Below are 14893 nucleotides of genomic sequence, written 5' to 3'. Positions count from 1 at the left end.
CTCATCATTCTTCTAAGATTTTGATTCAATAGTGTTACCAAGTCCAAGTTCATACTGCTCACCACACGACAGGCCAATAAATCGAGAGACATTTTGTTGGAGTAAGGGTTAGTGACTTTATTCAGAAAACCAGCACACCAAGAAGATGGTGGACTCGTGTCCCAAAGAACCATCTTGCCTGAATTAGAATGCAGGCTTCTTTTATACTAAAAGGGAAGAGAGTAAAGTCATACTTTTCCTGGTTCTGGTCATCCTCTGGAGGGATGTGTTAATTTCTACCTTCCTGCAGTCATTCACAGGTAGGCCTGGTCAGGATGCTTCCTGTGAGCTAAACAAAGGTGTATTAGCTTAATGCGCAGTACCTGAGAGGCAGGGTTCCCAGAGATGGGCCATTATGTATAATTTAAGCTTATTGGCAATAACTCTTTAGTGATTAACTTGTAATAAAATGCAAAGGTTTTTCCCTATTACAAGAGGTTGGATGGGTCTCACTAGGGTGGTACCAGTGTAGTTAGCATCTATTTTCTCTAGTTTTTCCTACTGGTTTCCAAATGGATGTGTAATCCATTATTCAAACTTGGAGGAAATTAAGACACAGGTACTTAGCCAATGGATGCACTAACTTAAGACAATAATTTGAAATGATGCAAGAATAAATTCAGAAAAACACAAAGACTGAGAACTAATTCTCAGAGACAGTGGAAGAGATGGCATCAGGAATAGAGTGGTGGCTGTGACAGGAGTACAGTAACAGTGGTGCCAAAAATGGAACCCAACACGCCCATCACCACAGCATGACTCTGCTGCCCAACTATCATTAATTCTTGCCTGTTCTCCAAGCCTTTGTTTCTGGCCTCTATGTCAACTTTTTGAGCTACACAATTACCTACTGGTAATTTTTTTATTTAGGAAAGCCATGCCTGCAAAATGAACCCTGACACCGATTCCTCCTCTAATCTAACATTATAACAAACACTCTGCTGATTCTGACAAAGGTGCCCTGTGGAATTAAGCTTGAGAATTATTGTTCTTAAGTGGATCACAGAACTATTATTTTTTAACATTTTTATTGGAGTATAATTGCTTTACAATGTTGTGTTAGTTTCTGCTGTATAATAAAATGAATCAGCTATATGTATACATATATCCCCATATCCCCTCTCTCGTGTATCCTTACAACCTTCCCTATCCCACCCCTCTAGGTGGTCACAAAGCACGGAGGTGAACTCCCTGTACTATGCAGCTGCTTCCCACTAGCTATCTATGTTACATTTGGTAGTCCATATATGTCAATGCCACTCTCTCACTTCATCCTAGCTTACCCTTTCCCCTCCCTGTATCATCAAGTCCATTCTCCACATCTGTGTCATTATTCCTGTCCTGGCCCTAGGTTCTTCAGACCACTTTTTTTTTTTTTTTTTTTAGATTCCATATATATGTATTAGCATACAGGATTTGTTTTTCTCTTTCTGACTTACTTCACTCAGTATGACAGACTCTAGGTCCATCCACCTTGCTACAAATAACTCAATTTTGTTTCTCTTTATGGCTGAGTAATATTCCATTGTATATATGTACTACATCTTATTTATCCATTCATCTGTTGATGGACACTTAGGTTGCTGACATGTTCTCGCTATTGTACATAGAGTTACAGTGAACATTGTGGTACATGACTGTTTTTGAATTATGGCTTTCTCAGGGTATATGCCCTGTATTGGGATTGCTGGGTTGTATGGAAGTTCTGTTTTTAGTTTTTAAGGAACCACCATATTGTTCTCCATACTAGCTGTATCAATTTACATTCCCACTAACAGTGCAAGAGGATTCCCTTTTCTCCACATCCTCTCCAGCATTTATAGTTTGTAGATTTTTTGATCATGGCCATTCTGAGTGATATGAGATGATATCTCATTGTACTTTTGATTTGCATTCCTCTAATGATTAATGATGTTGAGCATCCTTTCATGTGTTTCTTGGCAATCTGTATATCTTCTTTGGAGAAATGTCTATTTAAGGCTTCTGCCCATTTTGGATTGGGCTGTTTGTTTTTTTGTTATTGAGCTGCTTGTAAATTTTGGAGATTAATCCTTTGTCAGTTGCTTCATTTGCAAATATTTTCTCCCATTCTGAGGATTATCTTTTCGTCTTATTTATGGTTTCCATTTTTGTGCAAAATTTTAAGTTTCATTAAGTCCCATTTGTTTATTTTTGTGTTTATTTCCATTTCTCTAGGAGGTGGGTCAAAAAGGATCTTGCTGTGATTTATGTCATGGAGGGTTCTGCCTAGGTTTTCCTCTAAGAGTTTAATAGTGTCTGGCCTTACATTTACGTCTTTAATCCATTTTGAGTTTATTTTTGTGTATGGTGTTAGGGAGTGTTCTAATTTCATTATTTTACATGTAGCTGTACAGTTTTTACCAGCACCACTTATTGAAGAGACTGTCTTTTCTTCACTGTATATCCTTACCTCCTTTATCAAAGATAAGGTGACCATATGTGTGTGGGTTTATCTCTGGGTTTTCTATCCTGTTCCATTGATCTATATTTCTGTGTTTGTGTCAGTACCATACTGTCTTGATAACTGTAGCTATGTAATATAGTCTGAAGTCAGGGAGCCTGATTTCTCCAGCTCCACTTTTCATTCTCATTATTACTTTGGCTATTTGGTGTTTTTTGTGTTGTCATACAAATTGTGAACCTTTTTGTTCTAGTTCTGTGAAAAATGCCATTGGTAGTTTGATAGGGATTGTTTTGGAGTATAGTCATTTTCACAAAGTTGATTTGTCCAATCCAAGAACATGGTATATCTCTCCATCTGTTTGTACCATCTTTAATTTCTTTCATCAGTGTCTTATAGTTTCCTGCATAAAGGTCTTTTGTGTCCCTAGGTAGATTTATTCCTAGCTATTTTATTCTGTTTTTTTTTTTTGCAATAGTAAATAGGAGTGTTTCCTTAATTTCTCTTTCAGATTTTTCATCATTAGTGTATAGAAATGCAAGAGACTTCTGTTGTATTGTGTTGCATTTCTGCATGAATTTTGTATCCTGCTACTTTACGAAATTCATTGATTAGCTCTAGTAGTTTTCTAGTAGCATCCTTAGGATTCTCTATGTATAGTATCATGTCATGTGCAAACAGGGACAGTTTTATTTCTTCTTTTCTGATTTGGATTCATTTAATTTATTTTTCTTCTCTGATTGCTGTGGCTAAAACATCCAAAACTGTGTTGTATAATAGTGGTGAGAGTGGGTAACCTTGTCTTGTTCCTGATCTTAGTGGAAGTGGTAGTTTTTCACCATTGTGAAAGATGTTGTCTGTGGGTTTGTCATTTATGGCATTTATTATGTTGAGGTAAGTTCCCTCTATGTCTACTTTCTGGAGGGTTTTGATCATAAAATGGTGTTGAATTTTGTCAAAAGCTTTTTCTGCATCTATTGAGATCCTCATATGGTTTCTATCCTTCAATTTGTTAATATGGTTTATCACATTGATTTACATATATCAAAGAATCCTTGCATTCCAGAGATAAACCCCACTTGATCATGGTGTATGATCCTTTTATTGTTCTGTTGGACTCTTTTTGCTGGTATTTTGTTGAGGATTTTTGCATCTATGTTCATTAGTGATATTGGTCTGTAGTTTTCTTTTTGTGTGACATCTTTGGTTTTGGTATCAGGGTGATGGTGGCCTCGTAGAATGAGTTTTGGAGTGTTCCTCCCTCTGCTATATTTTGGAAGAGTTTGAGAAGGAATGGCGTTAGCTCTTTTGTAAATGTTTGATAGGATTCGCCTGTGAAGCCATCTGGTCTTGGGCTTTACTTTGTTGGAAGATTTTTAATCACAGTTTCAATTTCAGTGTTTGTGATTGGTCTTTTTATCTTTTCTATTTCTACCTGATGCAGTCTCAGAAGGTTGTGCTTTCTAAGAATGTGTCTATATCCTCCAGGTGGTCCATTTTATTGGCATATAGTTGGTGGTAGTAATCTCTCCTGATCCTTTGTATTTCTGCAGTGTCATTTGTTACTTCTCCTTTTTCTTTAATAATTCTGTTGGTTTGAGTCTTCTCCCTTTTGTTTCTTGATGAGTCTGGCTAATGGTTTATTAATTCTGTGTATCTTCTCAAAGAACCAGCTTTTAGTTTTACTGATCTTTCCTATTGCTTCTATCATTTCTTTTTCATTTCTTTCTGATCTGATTTTTATGATTTCTTTCCTTCTGCTAACTTTGGGGTTTTTGTTCTTTTTTCTCTAATTGCTTTAGGTGTAAGGTTAGGTTGTTTATTTGAGATTTTTCTTGTTTCTTGAGGTAGGATTTTATTGCTATAAACTTCCCTCTTAGAACTGCTTTTGCTGCATCCCATAGGTTTTGGGTCATAGTGTTTTCATTGTCATTTCTTTCTAGGTGTTTTTTGATTTCCTTTGATTTCTTCAGTGATCATTTGGTTATTTATTAGTGTATTGTTTAGCATCCATGTGTTTGTATTTTTTACAGCTCTTTTCCTTTATTTGATATCTAGTCTCATAGTGTTGTGGTTGGAAAAGATATTTGATATAATTTCAATTTTCTTAAATTTACCAAGGCTTGATTTGTGACCCAAGATATGATCTATCCTGGATAATGTTCCATGATCACTTGAGAAGAATGTGTATTCTGTTGTTTTTGGATTGAATGTCCTATAAGTATTAATTAATTCCATCTTGTTTAATGTGTCAGTTAAAGCTTGTGTTTCCTTATTGCTTTTCATTTTGTATGATCTTTCCATTGGTGAAAGTGTGGTGTTAAAGTTCCCTACTATGATTGTGTTACTGTCAATTTCCCTTTTTGTGGTTGTTAGCATTTGCCTTATATATTGAAGTTCTCCTATGTTGATGCATAAATAGTTACAATTGATATATCTTGTGCTTGGATTGATTCCTTGATCATTATGTAGAGTCCTTCTTTGTCTTTTGTAATATTCTTTATTTTACAGTCTGTGTTGTCTGATATGAGAATTGCTTCTCCAGCTCTCTTTTGATTCCATTTTCATGGAATATCTTTTTCTATCCCCTCACTTGCAGTCTGTGTGTGTCCCTAGGTCTGAAGTTGGTCTCTTGTAGACAGCATATATACAGTTCTTGTTTTTGTATCCTTTCAGCCAGTCTGTGTCTTTTGGTTGGAGCATTTAATCAATTTACATTTAAGGTCATTACGATATGTATGTTCCTATTCCCATTTTCTTAATTGTTTTGGGTTTGTTATTGTAGGTCTCTTCCTTTTCTTGTGTTTTCTGCCTAGAGAAGTTCCTTTAGCATTTGTTTTAGGTCTGGTTTGGTGGTTCTGAATTCTCTTAGCTTTTGCTTGTCTGTAAAGATTTTAATTTCTCGGTCGAATCTGAATGACATCTTTGATTGATAGAGTAATCTTGGTTGTAGGTTTTTCCTTTTCATCTCTTTAAGAATGTCCTGCCACTTCCTTCTGGCTTGCAGAGTTTCTGCTGAAACATCAGCTGCTAACATTATGGAGATTCCCTTGTATGTTATTTGTTGCTTTTCCCTTGTTGCTTTTAATATTTTTTCTTTGTATTTTATTTTTGATAGTTTTATTAATATGTGTCTTGGAATGTTTCTCCTTGGATTTATCCTGTATGGGACTCTCTCTGCTTCCTTGACTTGACTGACTATTTCCTTTCCCATATTAGGGAAGTTTTCAACTATAATCTCTTCAAATATTTTCTCAGTCCCTTTCTTTTTCTCTTCTTCTTCTGTGACCTCTATAATTTGAATGTTGGTGCATTTAATGTTGTCCTAACGGTCTCTGAGAGTGTTCTCCATTCTTTTCATTGTTTTTTTTTTTCTTTATTCTGCTCTGCAGTAGTTATTTCCACTATTTTATCTTCCAGGTCACTTATCCATTCTTCTACTTCAGTTATTCTGCTATTGATTCATTCTTGAGAATATTTAATTTCATTTATTGTGCTGTTCACCATTGTTTTTTTGCTCTTTAGCTCTTCTAGGTCCTTGTTAAATGTTTCTTGTATTTTCTCCATTCTATTTCCAAGATTTTAGATCATCTTTACTGTTGTTACTCTGAATTGTTTTTCAGGTAGACTGCCTATTTCCTCTTCATTTGTTTGGTCTTGTGGGTTTTTACCTTGCTTCTTCATCTGCTGTGTATTTCTCTGTCTTTTCATTTTGCTTAACTTACTGTGTTTGGGGTCTCCTTTTCGCAGGCTGCGGTTTCATAATTCCTGTTGTTTTTGGTGTCTGCCCCCCATGGGTAAGTTTCATTCATTGGGTTGTATAGGCTTCCTGGTGGAGGAGACTGGTGCCTGTGTTCTGGTGGATGAGGCTGGATCTTTTCTTTCTGGTGGGCAGGACCACAGCCGTTAGTGTGTTTTTGGATGTCTGTGAACTTATTATGATTTTAGGCAGCTTTTCTGCTAATGGGTGCGGCTGTGTTCCTGTCTTGCTAGTTGTTTGGCATCGGGTGTCCAGCACTGGAGCTTGTTGGTTGTTGAATGGAGCTGGGTCTTACCACTGAGACGGAGGTCTCTGGGAGAGCTCCCACCAATTGACATTAAGTGGGCCCAGGAGGTCTGTGGTGGTCCAATGTCCTTAACTTGGCTTTCCCACCTGAGAGCCTCAGGCCTGACACCCAGCTGGAGCACCAAGACTCCGGAGGATGGGCAAGTCAGAAAGGAATCAGGTTCACGTCCCTTCAGAACTATTATTTTGAAGTAGTTCAACATCCTACTGTTTAAATTCATCAGCCAGTTTATATTTTTTTCTTTTTTCTGAGATCTGTTTTGCCAATCATGAGAACTTTTAAAAAGTATTAACTTTTCCACATTCAGGAAGATGTAATTTTTCTTTATATAGTCATGCATTTTGGAGGTGGAAGCATGAGACACAGATAGTACTTTCTTCTTCCACTTTCCTCAACTCTGATCATTTTCTCAGAACAGAATATTAAAGTCTCCAGCTTTCTAAACCACCATATTTTATACTAACAGAAAAAGGCCTGGACCTACGAAAACTACAAAAAAGAATACAATCTTTTGATAAGCTTTTCTTCATCAAGATTAGAAAACATAAATTTGGGAATGATAAAATTTTATTTCAGAGTGAATCATAGGTTTCATATATTTTCCCCAGGAACCTATTTCTCCTACCTCAAAATATTTCCACTTTTTAAAATCCAGTGAATTTGGTAGGTGGAAACCCACATATAGTGAAGTTGGTTATGTTTTATGAGTCATTTTTGGTTCAAAATACTAATTTTACTGCCTGTAAAAAATATATATACTGCTTATCCAGTGTATCTCTAATAATACAACAAATAGCACAGTCAAATACTGGACATTGATTATAACTCATACAAGAAAGTGATGTGTTCTTGTAAAACTGCATATTACTTCATTATCCATTTAGTGTTTCATAATAACTAACAAGCTTTATGAGTGCACCTCAGTTTCCTCACCTGTAAAATGATTCAGTTGCAACTAACAACTTCCCTGGTCCATTCCAGTTCTAACATCCTATTGTTTATATAAACACTAACAAGTTCACTGTATGCATCCTTATTTCTTATTAAAAATGATTAATAAATCCATTAATTTTTCATATGGTAAACTGTCATCTCCTAATTATTGTTTAAAAATACAAATCCCATATATTCTTTATCCATTCCTCTGTTGATGGACACTTAGGTAGAAGTTGTGGCACATACATACAATGGAATGTTACTCAGCCATATAAATAAATGAAATTGAGTTATTAGCAGTGAGGTGGATGGACTTGGAGACTGTCATACAGAATGAAGTAAGTCAAAAAGAGAATAATAAATACAGTATGCTAACACATATATATATATGGAATCTAAAAAAAAAAAAAAAAAGAAAAAAAAGATTCTGAAGAACCTAGGTCCAGGACAGGAATAAAGATGCAGACGTAGAGAATGGATTTGAGGACACAGGGAGTGGGGAGGGTAAGCTGGGATGAAGTGAGAGAGTGACATGGACTTATATATACTACCAAATGTAAAATTGATAGCTAGTGGGAAGCAACCACATAGCACAGGGAGATCAGCTCAGTGCTTTGTGACCACCTAGAGGGGTGCGGTAAGGAGGGTGAGAGGGAGATGTAAGAGGGAGGAGATATGGGGATATATGTATATGTATAGCTGATTCACTTTGTTATAAATCAGAAACTAACACACCATTGTAAAGCAATTATATTCCAATAAAGATGTTAAAAAAATACAAATTCCAATTTTCCATTTCCAAGTTGACTTAAATTAGAGTTCAGATATTTTAATTGTAACCCTGTGCTTTTTAATCATTGATTTCACTGTCACTAAAATATTCAAAGGTAATCCATTCTCAAAGAGCAATTTATACATCATATTAACACAATTTTGAGAAATCAAGTCACTAAACCATTACAGTGAGTCCTCAATTATCTGGTAATGATAGTAAAATTGGTCATTTTGTGTAACTGAATTTCTAAGTTAATAGAATCAGCACCTACCTGGTGACCCCTTCGAAGAAATGGTGCTACAATCAATTAACAGATACTTTTAGTAAGAACAAACTAACTTACTCCTTTATGAAAAATTAGACAAAGCTAGAATAAGGTAAAAAAAGTAAGAAATATATTTTTAAGAGAAATTATTTAGTTACTTTTTAATAAGCTTTATTGTTTAGAGCAGTTTTAGGTTCGCAGCAAAATTGAGTGGAAAGTACAAATTTCCCATATACACCCTGACCCCACACAGGCATAGCCTCCCTCATTATCAACCTCCTTAGCCAAAGTGATACATTATTACAATTGATGAACCTACATTGCCAAGTCATTATCACCCAAAGTCCACAGTGTACATTAGATTTCACTGTTGCTGTTGCACAGTTAATGGGTTTGGACAAATGTGTAATGATATGTGTCTGTCATTATCATACAAAGTATTTTCAGTGCCCGAGACATCCTCTGTACTTACCTATTCATCCTTCTCTTACCTCTAAACCTCTTGCAACCACTGAATAATATACTATACCCATAATTTTGCCTTTTCCAGAACGTTTTTCAGTTGAAATTATATAGCCTTTTCACACTAGTAGAGGAACTAGGCCACAACTGCGGCCTCCTCACTCCAGTTCCAGAACCTTCTGCACTGTACAAGGGTTTGGGAATGCAACCCATCAGCTCAAGCCAGTTGGCAGTTGTTCTGTGGCTTAGAGAAAGCATATATTTTCAGTATCACTCAGGAGTAAAAGCCACTTAAGCATTTTCTAGGGGAATATACTGAGATCACTATTTACTATTGATTAAAGCACTCAGACTAAGTGAAGTCATATGTTAAATTGTAGATTTTTATTATACTGTAATACATTCACTCATTTTGAATATAAGCCAGAAATAACTTCCCTGATTAAATCACGCACGCACACACATGCACACACAGACTTTCCTTCTCAAATGTTCTCTGCACTGGTTATACTATCTTACCGATTTGATTCTCTCATTAATTAATGAGCTGAATAAAATTTCTGACACATGTTCATTTTATATTTGTGTGAGAGTCATCAAATTGCCCTTTTGAAAAACAGACTTTAAAATTCATTCATTGCAAATGCCTTTAACACGTAGCATGCTACAGTCATGGTGCTGTAAGCCAAGTGGAACCAACAAATAAAAGTCAATCCCAGCCCTAGAAAATCTCACAATCTAATCAAACTTCTAACTAGAGAGCAGAGATAAGTGCTTGGGCAGAGGGTTGGTGAAATTGCCAACAAACTAAGGAAATCTTACTTATCCTGATGAGATTTTTAAAAAAGGAAGATTTCCCCAAAAAATAGCATTTGAGTGTAACATTTAAATATACAAGGGACTTTCAGCATATAAGGTAGAGGTAGCAGGTTAATTTCTAAGATCAGCACATAAGGCAAAAGTCATCCATAAACAAAATAACCCTACTGGAGACGCTTATACATGCCCATAAAGTGTGGTATACAGTTTGTATATATAATCCTGCATAGTCCTAGGGATGTAAGAATGTCTAGTGTATATAGTAATGTAGGGTAAATAATCTCAGAAAGAAACAATATTCAGAAATCTAATATCTCAACTGTCTTATTGTTAGAAAAACTTGAATAAAATTATGGCTTTTCTCTGATCTCTGTTAGACTATAGACTATTCTTTTAACTTTTTTCTATAGACCAGTACATTTAACTCTTCATTAGGCATTGTTCCTCTATAAACGATTCTTCACATAAAGGTTATCACAACAAATTTCATGGCCAGCTGAACAAAATATCTCAGTCCTTCATTAATGGTCAGGGAGATATTAAATTACTCACATAATGTTTTCCATTGGTTTTGGCCGACAGACATTTACTAGTTCAGATTTGATTGCATCCATTGCTTAGATCACATACTCACCTTACCATTCAGAAGGGACTCACAAGCTCTACACGTTTTTTAGGTTATGGTTTGTAATTTATTTTGTGCTTGCATGTTGAACTGGGGAAGGAATAATGTTTCATTTATCTAAGCATATTTATTTGAATTTAAGTACATTAAATGTGTTTATGTATGATGGAACTCCACTGTTACAGAGGAGTTACCAAAATATATTCTGCATAAGTAAAAGGAATGGTATAAGTAATAGCAAGTGGCTTGACTCTATAACGTAAGATTGAGTAACTAGGAACACCTTGAATTGTGTGTAATCATCTTTATTTTTTTTCTTTTCCAGCATTATTGATATATAATTGATATTTAGCATTGTGTAAGTTAAAGGTGTATAACATGTTGATTTGATACACTTATATATTGTGAAATGATTACCATGGTAGTGTTTACTAACACCTCCATCACCTCATATAATTACCATTTCTTTTCTGAGATGAGAACATTTAAAATCTACTCTATTATCACCTTTCAAGCAGATAATGCAGTTTTGTTAACTACAATCACCATGCTATACATTAGGTGCCCAGAGCTTATTCATCTATACTAGAAGTTAGTATCCTTTAACCAACTTCTCCCCATTTCCCCCACCCCAAGGCCCTGGCAACCATCAATTATTCTCTGTTTCTGTGAGTTCAGCTTTTTTAGATTCCACATATAAGTAATATATTATTTATCTTTCTTTGTCTAACATTTCACTTAGCATAATGCCTTCAGGGTTCGTCCATGTTGTCATAAAAAGGCAGGTTTTCCTTCTTTCTCATGACTGAATAGTATTCCATTGTGTATGTGTGCATATATATATATATATATATATATATATATTTATTTATTTATTTATTTATGTATATATATATATGAGATATATACATATATATCTTATTTATCAATTTCATATCTTCTTTATCCATGTATCCATATATATACACTTAGATTGTTTCCCTGTCTTGGCTATTGTGAATATGCTGTTATGAACATGGGTGCGCAGGTATCTCTTGGAGATCCTGATTTCATTTCCTTTGGATATATATCCAGAAGGGGAATTGCTATATCATATGGTAGTTCTACTTTTAATTTTTTGAGGCACCTCTATAAGGTTTTCATAGTGGCTGTACCAATATACATTCCACTAAGACACAAGATTCCTTTTTCTCCACACCCTTGGCAACACTTGTTAATTATCTATTTTTGATGATAGCCATTCCAACAGTTGTGAGGTAGCATTTATGAAACCACAAATACTTTGAGAAAATATTTCCAGAAGCTAAAATCTGTTGCTTCCTTTCTTCAAAATTTTAGTCACTGAAATCCTGGCTGCATTGATCACCCTACATTCTATTTTTGTCTCCCTGATCCCATGAGATTGTCAAAAGCTCCAAGCCATGACTGTCTGCCTAGCATTTCAGCCTCTGCTCCTTATGAATAGACAGGAGGCTAAGTGGTATACAGTCTGGATCTTCTCAAGATGTTTCTGCTTTTCCCCACATCTTGGCTTCTTTGAAATCCTGGCTGCCAAAGTTATTCTCTGCTTGCTCTTAGATCTGATGTTTTTGTGTATTGTATCCAGATTTCAAAGTTTTTAGCTGGGGAGACGGTCTGATACAAGCTATTCTTTCATATCGAGAAGCAAAAATAAGAATATCACTCAATAATTTGTTGGTGATTGTAGTGATTTGAATAGTGATCCTTGAAGAGATATATCTACCTAAAACCTCAGAATGTGGACTTAGTTGTAATGACGGTCTTGGCAGATGTAATTAAGACAGTGATCTTGAAATGAGATCATCTTGGTTTAGTGTCCTAAATCTGGTGACTAGTGTCCTTGTAAGAGAGATATAGAAAAGAAAACAGAAACAGAAACATGGTGGAGGAGACCCTATGAAAATGAAGACAGAGACTGGAGTGATACAGCTCCAAACCACGGCAACCCTGGAGCCACCAGAATCTGGAAGAAAAGTAAGATTCTCCTCTGAAGCCTTTGGTGGAAGCACCTCCCCGTCAACACCTTGATTTCAGACATTGGCCTCCTAGCTGTGAAAGAATAAATTTCTGTTGTTTTAAACCAGTTTAAAATTACCAGTTTCTGGTAATTTATTATGGCAGCCCTAGGAAACTAATGTGTTGACAAATCATACTTTTAATTTATAATCAATTAAATGTAAACACTGAGCCCCCAAATGACAAAAGCACTTAAAAATCATTCCTAATTAGATTTACCAGTTTATATATTAACAAGATAATAGTGTGTCAAAAATATTGGAAATACAGATTTAATTCAGTTCTCTTGTTTGACAAATGAGAGATCCATGGGCCTCGGCATGAAGGGATTTTCATTTACTGTCTTAAACTGCCACTTCCCATGCAATATTTTGATACCAGACCCTGTCTAGTCTGTTTCATGATTATTGATATACCAATGAAGTCACTCAATATTTGAAGTCTTTATCTTCTCTCTAAAAGCTGAAGACAGGCAGCATCTCAGCACAAATTCCCCAGCTTTGATTCAGTGTGATGATAAGGGATTGGGACACAGGTCAGCTGGGCAAGACTGTTTTATACTGTATTTGAAAAGTGAAGATTCCCTTTGGATAAATAACTCTTTGGCATTGTAGAAAGTTAAGCCACCACCAGTTCATTTCTTCTAGTCTTTTTTTGTCTTGTTAGTGTATCTACTGTCAACATTACAGTCAATTTATCTTTCTAATCAATTATCTAGATATATCCAACTTCTAGTAGCCTCCCAAACACCTAGATTTTTTATGACTCTGAGTGACCAACACTCTTCCACTTGATTGGACCATGTGTATTCTTTAAGGCTATCTACTCACCTCCTCATCAGTATTGTATGACCCTCTTTAATACCCTCCCTCCCAAAACTATGGTTGGAGTCCCACTTTTGTGCTCCAGTAATCCCTTTAAAATTTTATTGAAAGCACTGACCTTCGTTACTGTGACTTTTTTGTGTGTGTGTGCCTATTAGCAACAAATCATGCACTATTTACATTTGAAAATGTTAATATCTGGCAATAAGTTTATACTGAATTAAATTGAACAGGAAAGGAGAAGTAGTCAACGTACCACTGTCTGTGGAGTAGTCTGCAGGACTATCCTGGCTGACTGTGAAACTAGGGAACTGCACAACTCCAGGCACTTCTTTCAGTGTGCAAGTTTTATCAAGAGAGTACCATAGAGTCACTTGGTGCACAAACCATGTATTTATACAGGGAAGATGTGGCAGTTTCTCACTCTCAAACTCACCATCTATATTGAGAAGATCATCCTTTCTGCTTTCTCTAGTTCAAAATCCATCATCAGTTCCTCTACAGAATCCTTTATAATAACAATCTTTTGTTGAGAAATGACATAGTCCTAGACCTTTTCCACATATTGTTTCATTTACACTTCAGTATAATTTAGTGACTATCCTACAAATATGGAAACTGAATTTGAGAATGATTAAATCACTCCAGGATTCATAGCCATGAATTTCTGACATAAAATACACCTAATTTTCTGTTACATCATACCGTTATTGACCATAATTTTCATGGAACATGTTTGAATTGTTTTGTTTTTCTAATGTTAAACCTTCTAGTTTATATTCTATGGTAAAAAAAAATGGGATAAGCATGTAGTATTCAGGTATACACACTTTCCAGAATATCCCTTAGGTCAAAGGTAAATATTATCTATGGTGCAATTGACATGGCTAATGATCTCGTTAGTGGGCAAAGTGGTAAATGTCAATGTATTAGAGATAAAAAAATACTATTTTTTTCAAGTTCTTCCTAAAACATTCATAGCCAAAGCTCAATTTGGGGTACACAATTTTTTTCTTTGTTTTTCTCTAAATCTAAATCCAAGAAAAAAGATCACTTTTCTTGGTCTTTCAGCTTTTTTTGCACTGGACATATCCCATTTAGAATGCATTTTCATCATATGTCTTATCAGTACCCTTACTTTTGAAGCAGTATTTTTATTTTTATATTTTCTTCCAGCCTTGCAATATGATTTCTAGTTTCTTTCTCTGATGTTGACTATTTTTCAATACACTGATCAGTTGTCAACTATTTGCTCCCTTCTGTTTAGTTTGTGAGTAAAGAAGATGTTCTGTTAGTACCTCCTTGGAACATCCTGGGTTCTCTGTGGCAAAGCAATTTTTAGTCCCTGGGTGTTTCTTTACAGTTAGTGAAGTATAACTTTCTGACTTGAGGGAAACAGTTTTAAGAAGCCTTATCCAAAAGACACACAAGGTTTCTCAAACATCAAAGAACCCTTAAAAAGCAATGTGTTGATGAATAAAATGCAATGAATCATAAAGTTTGCTTTAATCTTATTTGAAATGCATGTAGATTTTAAAAGGGCAAAGAGACTGAAAGAATGAATGTATTTTTGATAGCTTCACATGAAAATACATTACAAAATATGTAGTACATTTAAATTA

This window comes from Mesoplodon densirostris, chromosome 17 (genome assembly GCF_025265405.1).
Source record: "Mesoplodon densirostris isolate mMesDen1 chromosome 17, mMesDen1 primary haplotype, whole genome shotgun sequence".
Classification (NCBI taxonomy): domain Eukaryota; kingdom Metazoa; phylum Chordata; class Mammalia; order Artiodactyla; family Ziphiidae; genus Mesoplodon; species Mesoplodon densirostris.
The sequence above is the reverse complement of the archived record's forward strand: the minus strand, read 5'-3'. Positions refer to the sequence as shown.